Source organism: Vicugna pacos, chromosome 25 (assembly GCF_048564905.1).
Source record: "Vicugna pacos chromosome 25, VicPac4, whole genome shotgun sequence".
In the NCBI taxonomy this organism is placed as follows: domain Eukaryota; kingdom Metazoa; phylum Chordata; class Mammalia; order Artiodactyla; family Camelidae; genus Vicugna; species Vicugna pacos.
In genome coordinates this window covers 14,733,172-14,750,450 of record NC_133011.1, presented here as the reverse complement: position 1 = coordinate 14,750,450, position 17,279 = coordinate 14,733,172, and the positions used below count along the sequence as shown (strand labels likewise).

The 17,279-nt window shown below is 39.7% G+C and overlaps 1 long non-coding RNA gene across 1 annotated transcript; it reads right to left on the bottom strand.

Moving 5' to 3' along the window:
* Window positions 1–7,569: 7,569 nt before the first annotated feature.
* On the bottom strand, window positions 7,570–15,468 carry LOC116285601 (uncharacterized). Its single transcript, XR_004195284.2, has 3 exons — window positions 15,382–15,468; window positions 12,842–12,921; window positions 7,570–7,695 (listed from the first exon to the last, which is right to left on the bottom strand). It is a non-coding gene; the product is annotated as an uncharacterized lncRNA (long non-coding RNA).
* Window positions 15,469–17,279: the final 1,811 nt, after the last annotated feature.

Genomic DNA, 17,279 nt, shown 5'->3' with positions numbered 1-17,279 from the left:
AAAGTTTTGGCTGAAAATTTGCTGCTAGTCCTATGGGGGTTCCCTTGTATGTAGTAAGTTGTTTGCTCTTGTTTGTAAGATTGTCTCCTTGTCTTTAACTTTTGCTACTTTAATTATAATGTGTGGGTCTCTTTGGATTCATCTTTTTTGGAACCATCTTTCCTTCCCCAGGTTAGGATAGTTTTTAGCCACTGTTTCTTCAAATAAGTTTTCTGTCCCTTTCTTCTCACTCATCTCCTTTGGGATCACTATAATGTGAATGTTTGTCCACTTCAGATTGTCCCATAAATCCCTTAAGCAGTCTTCACTCTTTCATCCTTGTTTGTTGCTCTAATTACAGGAGTTCCATTGCCCTATCTCTGAGTTCACTGATCCTTTATTCTGCATTATCTAGTCTTCTATTGAGCCCTTCTATTGTATTTTCAGTACAATTACTGTATTCTTCAGCTCTGTGACTTCTGTTTTGTACTTTCTTGTATTTTCTATCTCTTTGCGAAACTTACTTTATTCATCCAATCTTCTTTGAGCTCAGTGAGCTACCTTATGACCATTATTTTGAGCTCTATCAGGTAAATCTCTTATCTCCATTTTATTAAATTCTTTACTGAGGTTCTATCTTTTTTTTTAAATTTGAAATATACTCCTATTTCTTCATTTTCCTTGACTCTCTGTATGGGTTATGCATTTGTATGCATTAGATGAAACAGCCACCTCCCCCAGTCTTGAAGGAGCGGTCTTCTGTAGGAGATGAATATTATCATTCAACTCTGCCCTAGCCCTTTGGCCTCTGAAATCCTTATGATTGTCCAAGCAGCCTACTTTGGTTTTAGTGGATCCCAGTAGTTGAGGGTATACCAAATCCACTGTCCAAAGGGGAAGATCTTAGTCAGCACCTAGATTCTGGCTGATTAGAAGCCAGCTCCTCAGGTAGCAACTCTTAAAATATGAAATGTACCTCTTTTAAGGGAAGACTAGGATATGGGCGTTTCTGTCTCCTCTCTCTTTGCCAAGGCCTGGAGTGATAGATAAAAGCCATTTCTCATTTAGCTACTGTACTGTGGAACCCATAAACATAACCACCGCTGGCCACCAAAGCTGGGATTTCAAGGGCTTGCTCTCTAAGCAGCAGACACAATCTGGGACCCAGATTTATACACAAGCTCCTTTCTAGAAGACACCAATAACCTGAGGTATAGCAAATGGGGAATGTGAATATGGTGACTTCCATCCTCCCTGGTCTCTGGGGAGAGTGTAGTCAGCCCCTAGAAGTGTGTACACTTAGAAGCCTGCCCTTTAGGCTACAGCTGTAAAGATAAACTAGTAGGCTTCTTTCACAGAAAGACTGGGCACCTCAATCTGTTGCCTTTCTGCTGTGCCATGTGGGTGGTAGCTGGTGAAGAATGTTTTCTCCATTCATTAGTCCTGTGGGACCTGCAGGCCTAACCTCCACTGGTCATCAGAGCCAGGTGATCTAGAGGTGTTCCCTGGGTGCCAGATGAGTGTACAAGCTGCCTTCCAGGTGATACCAGCAACCTGAAGTGAGACAGAAGGAGAGCACAAAGATGGCAGCTCCTGGCCCCTGTTTTTGGAGAGTATTTCAGTACATCGCTAGATGTGCATTAAATGAGACACTTGCTCCTCAGGCTGATGCTCTGAGATAAGCAACAGGCAAATCAGTCCCTCACAGAGTGTCTGGGTGCTTTTCAGTGTCTTGGCTACTTCTGTGCTGGCCCTTGGGGTGGGAGAATTTATGCACAGGAGCCCTTTAGGAACTGTTTCTCAGTTTACCATATAGCCTTGTGGTTTTCCTGGACTCAAGGCCCATTGACTTTCAAAGTGAGGAGTTTTGTGTGCTCATCTCTCAGGTGCAGGTCTTAAAAGTTAGGATGCCTGCTGTGGGGTTCAAACCCTTTGTTATTCAGGGAGAAGCTCAGGGTTCTGAGTCTCCTCCTGATTGTGGTTTGCTGTGCCTGTGGTGTTGTTTAAGGCAAGATTGTGTCTCAGCCTCTGCTACCCACTTCAGTGTGAGTTCTTTCTCATTTGTCTAGTTTATAGGACTTGCTTAGCTGGCTTTGGATTTTGTATTTTTCCATGTGTAGCTATAGACTTGGTGTGTTCATGGGAGGAGGTGAGTTCAGGATCCTCCAATGTTGCCATCTTGAACCAGAACTCTCAGGTCTCAAATTCTGGAACCGACTAGCCTCGTAGAAAATGAAAGTAAAGCGTTTTTAGTATTTAAGAAAAACCCAATTGAAAGTACTTTCGAAAAACAGAGAAGAATAGTTAGCCTTAGGAACCTATTCACAACCCCCACCCCCATCAGAAATAGTAGACCAGGAAGATAAAAATTGATTTAAAGCAGCCAAAATAGAATTTTACATTATCCAGGTTTTAAAAGTTGGTATTATATTTAGATTTTACTTCTTAAAAGCTACCTTTGTCTTCGAAGAACATTAATGATTTGTCTCCTTCACTGTGTTTTATCATAAGCATATTTTTTGATAGTTGTTTCAGATGACTAGTTTACAGCCCAGTTAAAAATAATTCAAAGAAAAGAATCTCACTTATTGGATAAATGTCTCTTGTTATTCCTATAATAGCTATTTCCAGCAATAAGTTGGTTAAGGAATGCTTAGTTTCAAGTTTCATTTAAAGACGTGAAAAGTTTATGTTAGTTTTCACACCGTCGTCACTTTGAGTTAGGTCATTAACATCATTACTACTATTGCTGAGATCTCGAGAGTTTTCTCTTTTAGATAAAGAATCTTAGCCTTTCATTGTTGTTGCAGGCTGATCCAGTATTAACTGACTTCTTCACAGTTGATTAGCTTGCTTTGATAGGTTTAAGGTTCCCTGTAATAGTAACATTATTTTTTAGTTTAATCTACAATATAACAGGTCTAGCATTTTCCAAGAAGATATCCTTCCATTCCATTCTCTTCTGGTCTTTCTATAGCATAAGGATTATAGAGTTTACAGTCTGCATTTTGACTTCCTCTACCTGGAGTTACAGACTGAGACAAAGTATCTCCACTTAAAAGAGTACTTATGCATTTGAGAAAGGAAAACCCTACTCCCAGGGTGTGCTTTTATTCTTGTCTTTTTGCATGATTAAAACTATTTGCCAAAAATTCTCCATCTCAACGCAAAACAAAGGAAAAGAGTGTTCACCAAATACGCAAGTGTTGACTAATTGGTTTACTGGCCCTCCATTCTATCTGCTTTCTGTACGGTATTCTGTATGGCAGAGACTGAAAAACTAAAAACTGCATTTCAAACTCCCTTACAGCTAGGGTTCTAGATACCAGGCAGGGTTTAATGAGAGCCACTCATGCAAGATTCAGAAGATGGAAGTGGGGTGGAGGCCAGTGATTTGCTTCACTTGCCAGAGATGTTGAATCTGTCTAAAACGGTGTTCCAGTGGCTGCCACAGAGATGTCCAGCAGCAGCTGTAAAGGTGCTAAGGTAGCCTCACCATTCCTGCCCCTTGAGTGTAGCAGAAGGAGCAGCTTCCCTGATTGGTGGGATCCTCACTGTTACTCTGAGGGTCATTCCTGGAGGACCTACCTAGATGCTGCTCTTTCCTTGTTTTGAATCCTTTTCTGCCTCACACAGCTAAATTTTGTTACTTTTAGCTGTATTCTGACTGATACTGCCTCAGCGAGAACAGTTTAGAAAAGGGTATGTCAGAAAGCTCCAATTATATGTTTGAAAGCATTTCCAAGAAACTCAGCCACTGAAGTTTAAACTTTGTTGTAGCCTCCATCACTTGATGGATGGATGATAACTGAGCAATCATGCTGCTAAGAAGTGTAGCAAGATGCAAAGTTAGAAAGGACTGCACAGTGTAGTGGGTTTTCCTTTAGAGTTTCCGGACAGGATGGCAAAAGAAATACTGCAAAATTAAAGAAGACATGTAATCCTTAGATAAAGATCAGTCCCACAGCCATCACACACAGGAAGTTTAGTGTCACCAGCCTGGGAAGGTGACCCAGGCTAAGCGAGGCCCGGTGAACAGATTCAGAGTATAGTCTTTGGAAGGCAATAGCCCTGAGGTCTTCCATCAGTTTTGTCCCTTACTGACTGCAAGCTTTTCCTTGGTCTCTGAGCGTCAGTTTCCACAACTGTAAAATGTGACTATTAACCTTACTCATGGGGTTGTTTTATTAGAAATAAAGTATGCAAAGCACCTATCTAGCCCCTGGCACATAACAGGTGTTGAGAAGTGGTAATAATGAGCTGTTCTCTCCAGTTTTAGTTTAATAGTGAATCCAGCCTTGTTCACACAGAAGCAGAAATAGTAAACTATGAAATTTGAAACAGAAGAAAGCAAAAAAGATAAATAGAAAGATACAGAGCCAGAAGGGCTAATGATGTCTCATAGGCCCTAAGACGCAGGGAAAAAGGAAACATTCTCCTACGGTGAGAAGAAAGGAAATAAAGTAGTCTGGAGCCACAAAGAATCTAGGACAGGGCCCTCCTGCTGCATTAGCACTGGGTGACTGTAAAAACATGAGGTCTGCTCTCAGCGGTAGAGGTATGCATAGTGGTTTCGATTATAATTGTGTTTTCACTCAAAACTTGCCAAAATTCTTCTTTTGAGGTAAGACTCTCCAGTATTTTCCACAGCTCAAACTGATTATTTGAAGTAGCATAGAAAGAAAGTAAAGATACTTGTTATTGGAATGCAGGGAGGTGGGAGAAGACACAAAAAGATAAAATGCCCCTTGTATAAAGTTAACCATGTTAGATTATCCATACAAATCATTTAAAAGAATCTGCATTTTTAATTGAAATTCACCATGAGGGATTCTGTGTTCCGTTTCAAGTTCTGAACATGAACAATACTGACTAAAACACACAAAAAGTGAACTCCATAGTCTTTGCTTATTTGTGCCAGCAGGGCTTAATGTCTACAGACTACATGCATGGTTTCTACAGCCAACGTAGCACAAAAATAACTGGCTCATTCAGTTAAATCAATCACATTCTTGGTCAGTTCAGTGAAACAAAAGCACAATCGTTTCACCATGCAAATCAAAGTTGTTTGTGTATAGACAGATTTTCAATCTTCTGGTTAATTTAATTTTCATTATTTTAAAAACCATGTTGAAATAGCACAATGTAGGCTATAAACTCTTTAAATGTGGATTCAGCTATACTTTTAGGAATGACTAACCAACCATGTTTCACAAAGGTCAGTCTTCATCTGGTGCCATTTTTCTGTAGGAAGGTTTACCTCGGTCAGCCCAAGATAGGCAGGTATAGTACAGCTATCTTATTGTTTGACTCAAAAGTATGATGTTCTCTGGGGAAAACCTTGAGCTCCAGACACTTCAGGAGACGTCAGCAAGCTACAAGGGTGACAGGGATGGGTCCAGCTTAAAATGGTCCCATGCAGGTGTTTGAAGAGATTAGGAATCTGGGACTGAGGCATTGCTATTGAACTGTGCTGGCAGTATGAACCTGGTTACTGGCCCTCGACATCAGCAATCTCACTGAGGTGCTATAAAATCTGCCCCCCTGGAGGCCAACCTCAAGTCGAACCCTGTGTTGCTTACTGACATCAAGCTGAAGTCCGCAGGAGACCTTTTGGCCAGTGACTTCAACTTCTTCCAGGTAGAAACAAGAGCCTCATCCTTTCACAAGCTGAGGTTTCTCTCTGGCATGCTGGCTGCTCCAGCCCACTGATTCCCTCCAGCCACTGCCTGATTCACAGGCCCGTGTGCTGGGGAGCGCTTTAATCCCACAGAACCTGGGTTAGCCATTTTAAGCAAGAATCTCTACCATTTTCCTTCCAGGACTTCTACCCTGGCCTCCTACCAGGGTACCTGTGGCCAACAAATTTCATGTGCAATTCATACTGCCCCGTTAAGCCACCTGTACAATACGATAGACTCTCCTAGGGGTGGTCCAAGCACAGGCTGCCTGGAGTATGGACTCCAGGCCTGCAGATGGGTCTCCTGCAGCCACTGCTTCCCTGGTTCATTGGGGGGAGATGGCAAAAATGCTAGCATGAGCGATGGCGCTCCTTCCCTCCCTGCATCTATGCTGTTTTCAGGTCTTAACACTTTCCTCTTTGAACCCCAATTCATTCTAAAATCCATTTTTATCTTAGTTCTATATTAATTCTCTAAAATCTGGTGCTTTCATCTGATTCTACCCTGCTTGACATTTTTACTTGAACTTTAGATCTATCAAACATTTAGTTTGCAGACTACATATATTTGTACCACTGAAGTTGTAATTTAAGACTAAAAAGAATCATAATAATATTACATATTCAGTACTTACCGCATTCTGGATGTTGTTAAGTACTTTACATATATACAATGATGGTATAGAATAATGATTTAAAAGCATCAGTTTAATATCAACCAATACAGATTTAAATCCTCATTTGGCACTTTGCTACGGTTGTAATCTAGACAAATCAGCATTTCAAAGGCCTTCAGGTTTTCATCTTTAAAATGGAAATACAGCTAGTACCTACCCCAGGGCTATTTTGCTTGTAAAACTCTTAGTGAATGTTTGGTACTTAGTAAACAAGAAATGCAGCATGTGGGCTGTTACTGATCCCAGCATGTTTTTTTCCCCACTTAGTGAGATTATTCACTATAACCCCATTATACAGATGAGGGAGACTAAAGTGTAGAGAAGCTAGGTAATTTGCCCAAGATTATGCAGCTGGTAATTGCCTGAAAAGGTATTATTCCCAGATCTGGCTACAGATCCTGGGCTCTGACACAGCACGCTGATGGATCTTTAAAACTACAGCTGTCCCCACATTCATGCGTCTGCTACAGCTGCGCGTGGGTGGCTTTTAATTGTTTCCAGTTTCCCAGGTAAGTTCAATGGCAGCTAAACAAAGTGCACTGCTTCTTACCTATAAAAGAGCCTCAATGCCTTTCTCATGATTCTGTGATTAGGATATAATGAGGAAGAGTATATGAAACCTACTTATGAAGTTATAACAACTGTTGCATGTCAAGAGCTAGGAAGCCCCTCATTGATAAAAGGGTGGACAAATGATTCTGCAGGATAGATGCCTCAAGGAAATTCTTGCCTGTTGGGCAAAAAGCCTTGCACCTGACAAAAAGGAAAGCTCATAGAAGATCCCTGAGTGGGTAAAGCAGTTTTATGTAAGTTATGTTCTAACTCTGAAAATTCTCAAAATGTTAAGGCAAAAGTGTTAAAACAACCACCACCACCACCACACTACTGATCCTTGGGGCAGAACAAGAGCCTGAGGCTCTGGGCTGAGCCCTGCTCTGATGCCAGCTGATTGTTCCACCAGGAACTGGCAGCTGCTTTGCGCTCTCCTTACATCCAGCACCATTAATCACTGGGCCTCTTTCAATCCAGGCCATCTGTCTTCTCTCCTTTCCCACTGCTTCTGCTTTAAATCTCATTGACTTCTCTCCCAGAACGTTTTAATATCACTTCTCCACACATCCCCTAGCCCAGCTAACTGAAGTCCCCTTGGTTTGCCAGTCAAAGACATCCACAAGCTGTCCCTAGCACTGACTGACTTTCCAGTCCTCTCTCCAGGCATGTCCTATGCTTTCTCCCCACTGTACTTTTGACTGTAATGATTACATTCAGTTGATGTTCTCTTCCACCTGCCAGAAGTTCAAGCTCTGTTCTGCTCAAGGGGGACTTCCAAGGCCATTTCTCCAATAATCGTCCGGGTTCCTGCAAGGAAATGTGATTTTACCAAACCCATGTACTCATGTCACATGTTATTTATGCATGCTACTAAGTGTGGGATTGTAGGGGAAGAAAAAATTAATTTCCTCTACCCATCTGAGATTCTCCAGTGTGGGGCCCAGTAAATTATACTGGCCAGAGAGAGTTTAATCAGAGAAAAGTTTATTATTATTTGTATCACAAATGTACCCTGGGAGCACCTAACATAGAGTAACTCAAAGGGGTGATGAGAAGTTGGGTTTATCTCAAGCTACACAGAGGTAAAGGAGTTTGGGGCTTTGGAGCAAAGGAGGCAATTAAGGGGGTGTGACCAGGGGAAGTATGGTTAAAAAAAGAAAAAGAATCATTTAGTAAGGTTTGTTATGCATATTTAAGAAGTGCTTTCTCTATTGATAAGAGTTGTTGAGTACTTTACAAAGAAAAGTTTCCTTTTTAAATGTAAATTTCCTTTACAAAAGGAAAACTTGTGCTCTGTTTTTAGAGCTTTTCTTTCCTCTGCGGGTTCTCAATGACATTCAGTTCAAAATAATCCATATGCCAAAGAGGTGTATTTGGGGTGGTACATTCTGGTACCCTTCAGCATTCATCATTCATTACCTTGTATCTGAAAAGCTTTCATTTTGTCCAGTATTACGAGATTTGGATTTTCCTAACATAGATTAAACTCAGGAACTTTTCTCTTTCTGCTCCAGCGAGAAAAATGCTTAAAAAGGGAAAAAAAAAATGAGATCTACATCTTTTAGACGAGGCTGGGTGGGTGGCTGAGGTGGGGTGCACTCTGTAATCACCAACTCATCATTCCTACCTGTAGGAGAGAAAGGCACTTGGAACCACTAAAGGTTGCTTTACTTTATTAAGATGGATGTGACTGGGTGGCCCTCATTGTCCCTGGAAAGAAAGCAGAACAAAGCTTTTTGTATTTCTTAGTTTAAACTAAGGGCAGCCCCAGGAGTGGGAGAGTTGCCTCTGAGCCCACTAGCTGGCAGATGCTCATCCCACTCCTGGCGCCCCCTCTGGAGCTGTTGAGGGGGAGCAGAATCTGCCAACCCAAGTAACTCTTTGGCATAAGGATCATATTTAGAGGATTATTTTTGAGAAACTTTGAAAACAGAATAGAAGTTACCCTTTTGTAAGGGACATTTACATTCCAAAAGGAAAGGAAATTTCTATGTGTAAGGGTGTCTCCCTCTGTCCCAGGAAGAGAAGAATGACTCCCAATTTCCAGAAACTCTTATCCTTGGAGAAGGCAACTTAAACCTGCAAATCAAACCTTACCCTGGTTACCGAGCTTTTCCTGGTCACCCCCAGAACTGGGATCCCCTCCAAAATGACTTTTGCTGGAGCTGGTATTTAAGGGCAGCTTGGGGCCAGTTCAGGTAGTTTTACTTACTTAGCTTTTCAGGGTATCGTCCATGTGTACAGGAGGTACACATGTGGCTGGAATACAACCCATATTTTAGGGCAAGATGAGAAATATTGAAACATAAAATTTTCCCTTGCCCGCCTGGGCCTCGCCCCTCCCTCTTGGTGTGTGCTGTGCATCAGCATTATCACCCAGATGCCTTAGGAGATAACCTTCCTTCTTACTCTCATCAAAGGTCACAATTCCTTAGGAGCTAATCTTCCTTCTGAATCTTGTAAGGGGCCAGGATGAGTCCTGACCCACTACCTGTGTCTTTGTACATCTCGATCTGGATTGTGTAAAACACCAATAATACATCATTTGAAGTATAACCCTTTGTCTCAGAAACTTTATAACTGTGCTTTGACGTCTAATGGGCAGAATAGTCCTCAGAGCTTTCTGAAAGCCTCTCTCCCGGGTTATAATCCTCAGATTGGCTCAAATAAAATTTTCCCTTTCTTTCTCAATCCACTGTTTACTGATTTCTCCATCCACAGTGTTCCTAAACTTGTTTGTTTTTCTCCTGTTTCTGTATTTTATTACAGGGATGGGGTCCCAACCAGAAGGGCAGAGAGAGAACAATTCTTCCCCTACACTGTCCTGCGAAGTGACTGTGCCAGTGAAAAGTAAGAATGGTTATAAAGAGGCGGGCTCCCAATGTCCCTGAAAGTGCCTTCAACAGAGCACCCTGCTTAGCCCCTGGGCTCCAAGTCCCTGGTGACCCTCCCCAGGAGCTTCAGGAGAGAATAGATCCCTGGGGACCTCAGGCTCTGCACACCAGAACTGCCTATCTGAGTCCCTAATCCATTCACCAGGTCAATAATGAGAGTCTGATTCTGAGTGTTTCACCCCAGGGGATCTCTGGGAAGGGAATTATTTTGGACTTGCTGCTACTCCTAATGCATAAGGAAAGAGATGTCAATCATATTATCCCTGATGGATTGGAACCCAATAGTAACACCCCTGAAATGAGGCAAGGGCCACCCCAGTTACAATAATGAAACTGCTTAAGTAGACGGTCTCTGTCTTGTTTAGAGGGGTCAATAGCCCCTTGCTCACCAGGTGTTAATACTCATTGAGTAAAAGGTATATAGTTATATCCTGGTAATTGATGTTTTGTCTTAGAAAAAAATCCAAGATGAATTGCATACCTAATAGATCCAAAGTTTATAGATAAATGACAAGTTTTATATAATAAGACACTAAAAGTTCTTTGGATGAATAAAACATTATTTACACATTCAGTTAATAAAAAAGTGTGAACTCCTAATATATGTAAAGAAGCCTGCTAGATATAGAATAATAGTGATGAAAAGCCAGCACCCCTGTGCCTAAGAAACTTACAATATATTTAGGGAGATGATAGTCACCAAATTCACATATGTAACTTCTACTCATTCCATTTAAAACAAAACAATAAGCATCTGCCTGTCTGTTCAACACCTGGCTAGGCACTGGGTAACACAGTCCTGCCCTCAACTTATGTACTGAATTTTTTCTTATTTAATAGCTAACTATAAATCTTGATGAGCACCATGAAGAAACCAGACAAGGTAGAAAACAAATCCCATTCATTTAGATTGGTGAGAGCAGATTTTCATGAAGATGTGAGGTTTCAGCTGAGACCTGAAGGTCCACACTTAAGGAGACAGTTGGTCTAGATATAGATATAGAGAACAGTGTGTCAAAAGTAAGACATACCTTCCAGAGAGATAATGTAAGCACCTAAAGTATTATAGTGATAAAGATTTTGAATGTTTTCTTTTCAATAGGTATCTGCTTCATGAATGCAATGAGCTGAGGCTAAAATGATTGATAAATACAGACACAAGTTGCTGCTCTCCTAGAACTTAAAATCGGGTAAGACAGACGGACACCGAGCATGCAATTACAGGTGTGGTGAGGAACACATAATAGGGTAATATGGGCATTTGTAGCAAATGCAGCAAGTGGATTTTACCAAGCCTAGAAGGACTGGGGAGGTCCTTTCTCGGGATCTGAGGTCTATACCAGGTTGTGAAAGGGAAGTAGGCATTTTCTGGGTGAAGGGTTGAAGGTTGAAGAGATTGTCCAAGAAGAAACAGCCCAGCTCTACTGGTATGGGTTTTCTGGTGTATTTGTCAAAGTGGCCAATATCTGTTAATTTACAGGAGTAAGGTTTAGATTTGATCGGTGTTAGAGAAGGAGATACTGAGACACGGAATATAAAACAAAAGCAAGAAGTTGCTAGTGATAGCCGGATAAACGAGTTGAAGTTCATTTGAGCCTTATGGGGCCCTCAGTTTTCACTGAAAACCTTTGCATAAGAATGAGTTAGCCTTTTTATTCTTACCATTTTATACTTAATCCCTCTCTGCCTCTGAAAGCGCACTGTTAACAGTGAATTTTTATTTTTTCCCAAAATTGCTGTCAAGAGGGCATTTGGGGTTCCTCTCCTTTGGGTGCACACTTTGTTTTTCACTCAGAGCTGATATTTCCTTGGGAAGAACAATGAAGCTGGTTTTACAAGAACTACAGTATGTCACAAAAACAACTCCACCTTTCCCCCCAAAGACGTCTACAGTAATTCTGATCTAAAAACATTTCTGATTTTCTGTCCACAACATGGGGCATGAGAGTAAGGAAAAGGTCACAAAAGGCAAAGGCATTTCTTCACTTAAAAGCACAATTTGTGGGAAAGAAAGACTAAAAATATTTGTTTTTCCAAAAGCTTTACCAAATGTTGAGAAGTCCATATGATTATTAATCATGTTTTTACCACTATGACACTGGATTGGACTATCAAAATACCTTAGCTGTACAATTTCAGAAATTACTGTATCTTTTTGACATGTAAATGGTTCCATGGTCTATGGCACATACAATTATATATGGAAGCTGTATAATATTAGCACAGCTAAATGCAGTTGATGGAAGTATTGTATAGAAATCTTGAGCCTAGGTCTCCTTCTCTTTGAAACCATCCTATCGTCCCTGGAAGACCTGGTTACTTTCTATATTGGGCCCTTCAATATACAACACTTAAAATTGATCATAATTACTGTTCACATGCCTGACCCCTTCTCTAAACTGAGTGACTCAAAGACAGGGAATGTTTATTTTTTATCTTTCTAACCACAGGACTTTAGATGTTCAAAAATACACTTATGCAGGAATAAATAAGAGTCACATTATAATGACGTACTATTGTGGTCATCAAAGGTTGGACCTTTGTCTTAATAACATGCATACAACTTTAAAAGCAATGTTCATTTAGAAAGATGCCCCCCGCCCCCAGAACGAAGCCAACACCCAAATACCCCCTTGGCCACTTTGACACCTAGTTCTTGTAAATGTTTCCCTTCCTTCCATGTGCTCACTCTCATAATCCACTAAGTCTAAGAAACACAGCCATGTTTGAACATCTGGGATTCATCAGGCTGGTTCTGTTAATCAAAGTTAGGAAATCAGCTCCAGATGTTGCCTAACTAAAGTTACATAAGCATTGTTCACATTTTTAAGTACAATCAGACCTAAATTCCCATATCTTGAAAGTAACTTAATTTATATAGGTAGGAGTTAGACCCTGCTCTATTTTTTTTTTTAATTAACTCTCAAGTACAGAGATAAGGCTGATAGATCTGCTCTAGAAGTGACTGAGAAGGAAAATTCAAGATGTATTTTCGGAAATCATACATTTAATCACATTAGCCCAAAGATGCTAAGAGAAAGGAAAAAAAAAATACTGACCAAGTGTCCACTATGTGCTCATATAGGGGAGGAAAAAGAAGTTTTCTTCTACCCTTCCCGGGTCTTGGCTGAGACCCCTCCTGTAATAAAAGACAGATTAATGAGGAAAAAAACAGAAGTTAAGTTAATAATGTGTATACCTGGGAAACACCCAGGAAATCTGAGTAACTCCCCAAAATGGCTACAGCCACCACCTTAAATACCATCTCTAACTAAAGACAAAAGAAGATGGGGGTCGAGCAAGGAAGCCACTTATGTGGCAAAACTCAGTAAAGAAGGGTATGGTAATTATGTGACTTTAAATTGTTACCATTGCCATTAATTAAAAAATTTCTAAAGATTTAGTCATTTTTCTCTTCCTGGTACAGAGGAGGAGAACTCTCTTATAAAAGGAGATTTCCTTTAGAAATGTGGCTGTCTCTTACAAAAGGGTAGCTTCTACTGGTTTTCAGAGCTTGTCTGTGCCTGCCTTTTCTTAAAAACAACCAGCTCAAGATAATCTATGTGCCAGGGAGGCACACTTTGGAGTGGCATATTCTGTTAACCTCTAGTCCTGCTGTTGAAAATGTCTGCAAGAAGTTTTCATCATACAGAAGCTGAGTTGAAGGAATGCTCCATTATCTCATTGAAGCAGCCTTGAAATAGATCAGTTCAGTTAAACAAGAGTGTCTCATTTCAGGAGGCAGACTTGCAGGTGAGCTCCCAAAGTTAGACCTATATCCTGCAAGCAATTACGTATTTAATAAAGATAGCCTGAGCTTTCTGCACCTGGTAAGTACATTTTGTCCTTTTAGCAGATGAAACAAAATTAAGTTTTAGTTTTATATAAGTACAATATTGATATTAAAGCTTATTTTAAAAATCCTTATAATAATCTTAGCTAGCTTAACCATACAAGGTATGATTCTCTCTTCCCAAATTTTCCTACCCTTTTCTACTGTTCTTCATTCTTGTCTTTTCCATTCTGAAATAGCCAGTTGTTCTTCAGGACAAAATTACTTTCATTTCCCTTAACAAAAATGCATCTCCATATCTATCTCACACTCTGTCACCCAAAAACAGACCCCACTCTCCTTGTATACAGAGATGGAAGAGTTTCTCTTATTACTGTTAGTAGTTTTACTTACATATATTTATTAGAATTCTTAACCCCTAGAAACCTTAATTTCTAGTGAAAACTCAGAAGTAAGCAACTGTGAACGGTCTGTTACAACAGCATTTAGATTGGTAAGTCTATGAATACATTTCAATTTCTAGAAGCATATGCCTTTTTTTAAGTATAATTTTTCAGTATGGTGTGAGACATGTTTATTAATAGACCTAAGTAACTTTGGTTTATCTACTTTTTTTTTTTTACTATTACAGAGAAATGCTCAAAATTTTATGTTATTTAGAAATGATCTAGATATTCAATAAATATATATCATGCAATTCAGGAAAACTTTAAGGGTTCAAAAGTTGCATGTCTATATTAATTAAACCAACAAACTTTAACTCGCTTTAATTTACCAAAGATTATGGTACTTAAAAAACATTAGTTTCTCTATTTCTGTGAGTTTTGGAATACTCAATCCATCCAGCGTTTTCCTTCAAGCCAACCAAATAGTTTTTACAAATTAAATTTGACGATACCATGTAGGTAGATATAGAAAAATAACATATGTAATTACATAGGCAGATACAAACAGAAATAGTATAGCTTTCATTCTCAAATTTTAGCCATTGAGTCAGGTACAATACAAAGCTCACTAGTTTATAAAAAAAAAAAGAAAAGAAAGTTGGGTCCAAATTAGGTTTCCGGCAGATGGAATAAGTTTACCTGCTTAGATGACAAAGGCTTTTTTTTTTTAAACTAATATTTGTGAAGACGTAAGATTTTTTTATTTGCCCAATTTCTAAATAGCTCCTTTTTTCCCCTCTTGATGAGAATGAGTTCCCTAAGTTTGCATTTCAAAGGCACAGAGAAAGTATACAAGTTTTCTTCAAGGTGAAATTTTTGGAGTGTCTACCAGTTACTAGAGGACTAGTGTAATTACAGTTTTCCTGCTTTTCCTCAAGTACAGGACAATTCTGTTTCCAGTGTCCTAATATTTTACAGTATCTGCAAGCATTTTGAGATCAATAGGGAAAATGTGGGGGATTGTTAAGGACAGGTGGACTTTGAATTGCTTCTAGAGATGCATCTCTGGTTTTGTAAAGATTTTTAAGACTGACAATTGCTTCTAAGTCCTCAAGGAATTGGATTGTGGCCTGAATTATATAAACAAAGATGGAAACCAAGACTCCTGTGTTCAGGAGCTTCCTTTGTGAAGGCTGGGTAAATGCTCACCTTTCTTCCTGAGTATACAATTCAACCTCAACCAATTCACCTTAGGATGAAAAAGCTCCACTACCGCTCTTACAAAGCTCAACATCAACCTCCAGCTGAGCCATTTCCTGCTCACTGGTAAGAGGGCCTGGGAGAAATTCTGTTCCTCTGTTACCTTGGTGAGGGGAGTTTTCCCCAGGCAGCCATCTGGCTTTTCTGTGAAAGAACATACCTTAGCAGCCAGTTAAGTTCCATGTAGGTGGAAATGTGAAAGTTCATGGATCTTTCCAATTTTTCTGTGCCTTTGGTAGGATCTTTTGAAGCTGGAAGTTTAAAAAAAAAAAAAAATAGGGGTTTCCTTAACAAAATAAAATCCCCAAGGTTAGATGCCATATTCCTTTGTGTCTTCTTTGCAGTGTTAAGACAGTTGTTTAAAAATGTTTTCCAATATAAAAGTTTTTCCAGTTCAAAAGATTCATCATCTGGCCAATGACAAGTAGGATCTTCAATGTTATATGTATCTCAATAGTGATGCAAACCAATAAGCTCTTAATGGCTTAACAAAGGACCAAAAAAAAAAAAAAAAAGGAATTGCAGAAGGTGCAGCCCCCATGAACCAAAATGTTCACTCCCAGATTTAGCCTAAGAAAGCAAAGACATTCATTGGTAAGGTGTTAAGAATGGTGTTAGTCAAAACAGACAATACAGGTTGAAATGACAAAGGCCCTTTAAGGACCAGGAGCCTGTAAGACAAATTCCCTGTGAGAATGTTGCTTGTCATTTCAAGTCATGGGCCCTCAGCCATTTTTGGCTGACAGAGAAATATCCTCACTGGCCACAAAGCTAAGCTCTCAAGACAAAAGGAAATCTTTCTCTTACCCATAGTTCTCCTCCTTATAATAAAGGACACAAAAGACAGAGGCAAAACAATGACCATTTCTGGGAGGGAAGAGAGAAATAGAAAACGAGAGCATTCATAATAAAAATCTTTAGCAGCTGCCAAGAAGCTAGTTCACTCAAATGTTTTTCCTGCTAATCTAAATTTGGAAAAGAAAGGACAAGAAAGTTTTACCTGTTCTTCTCAGTTGGGCATAGAGAGATTTGAGAGAGCTTTTTGGTAAGAATTCTTACTTTTTGCCACCAGCTTCTACTCATCTTTCAGGATCCCAGGTGCAGGCTCTGGAGTGACTATGGTGTCTCAGTGGGTCCTATCATGGGGCGACAAACTGATGGGGAGGAAAAATAATTTTCCCTCTAATCTAGGTTCTGGGTTGAGACCCCTTATACTTAAAGGCAGGAGAAAAACACATAGCAGTTTAATAACATGTATACCTGGGAGAACCTCCCCCAAAATGGCCCAAGCCACACCTTACATAGCAGCTCCAGATAAAGACAAAAGAAGATGTTGGGAAAGGGAGAGATAAGACAGTTATGTAAGGTTATCAAGCAAAGCAAAATAAACAGGGGTATACTTGCCTTCTCCATTGGTAAGAGTATCATCTAGAGATTCAGTAATCTTCTCTTCCCAGAACAGAAGGGGAGACACTTATAAATGGAGATTTCCCTTAGAAGGAGTGTGCTTCTACATAATTTTCAGAGCTTCTCCTGTGTCTGCTGTCTATTTTTATGCCAAAGAAAAATATTTGAGGGTGGCATATTCTGCTCTCTTTTACTGGACATTATCATGGGTAATTGCACGTGTACTATTTTGTTTGATTTAATTCTTAGAATAACAGTGAGAAATCGAAATTTCTTCATTATATAAATGAGGAAATACAGGCTCATAGACATTAATTACTTTGTTGAAAAATCATATGCTTAGTGTCTATGCTGAGATTACAGTTATTTCTCTGACCCCAAATTCAGTACTCTTTCCTCTTGCCTTTCTCTGTAGTTTTAGACAGTATGGATCAGAAAGATACATTTGAGAAAAAGTTAATGTATCTACAGCCTTCTTGGAAACTTTTTCCAAGGAGGACCATGAATGTGAAACCTACATCTGCTTTTCAAATATGATTTAGTATTTTTTTCTGTCCATATTTTATTAAAATGATCAGTTTAATTATCTGATAACATAATTGGATTTTTATGAAGCTCAAAAAAGTCTGGAATCTAGGGAAAATCAAGTCA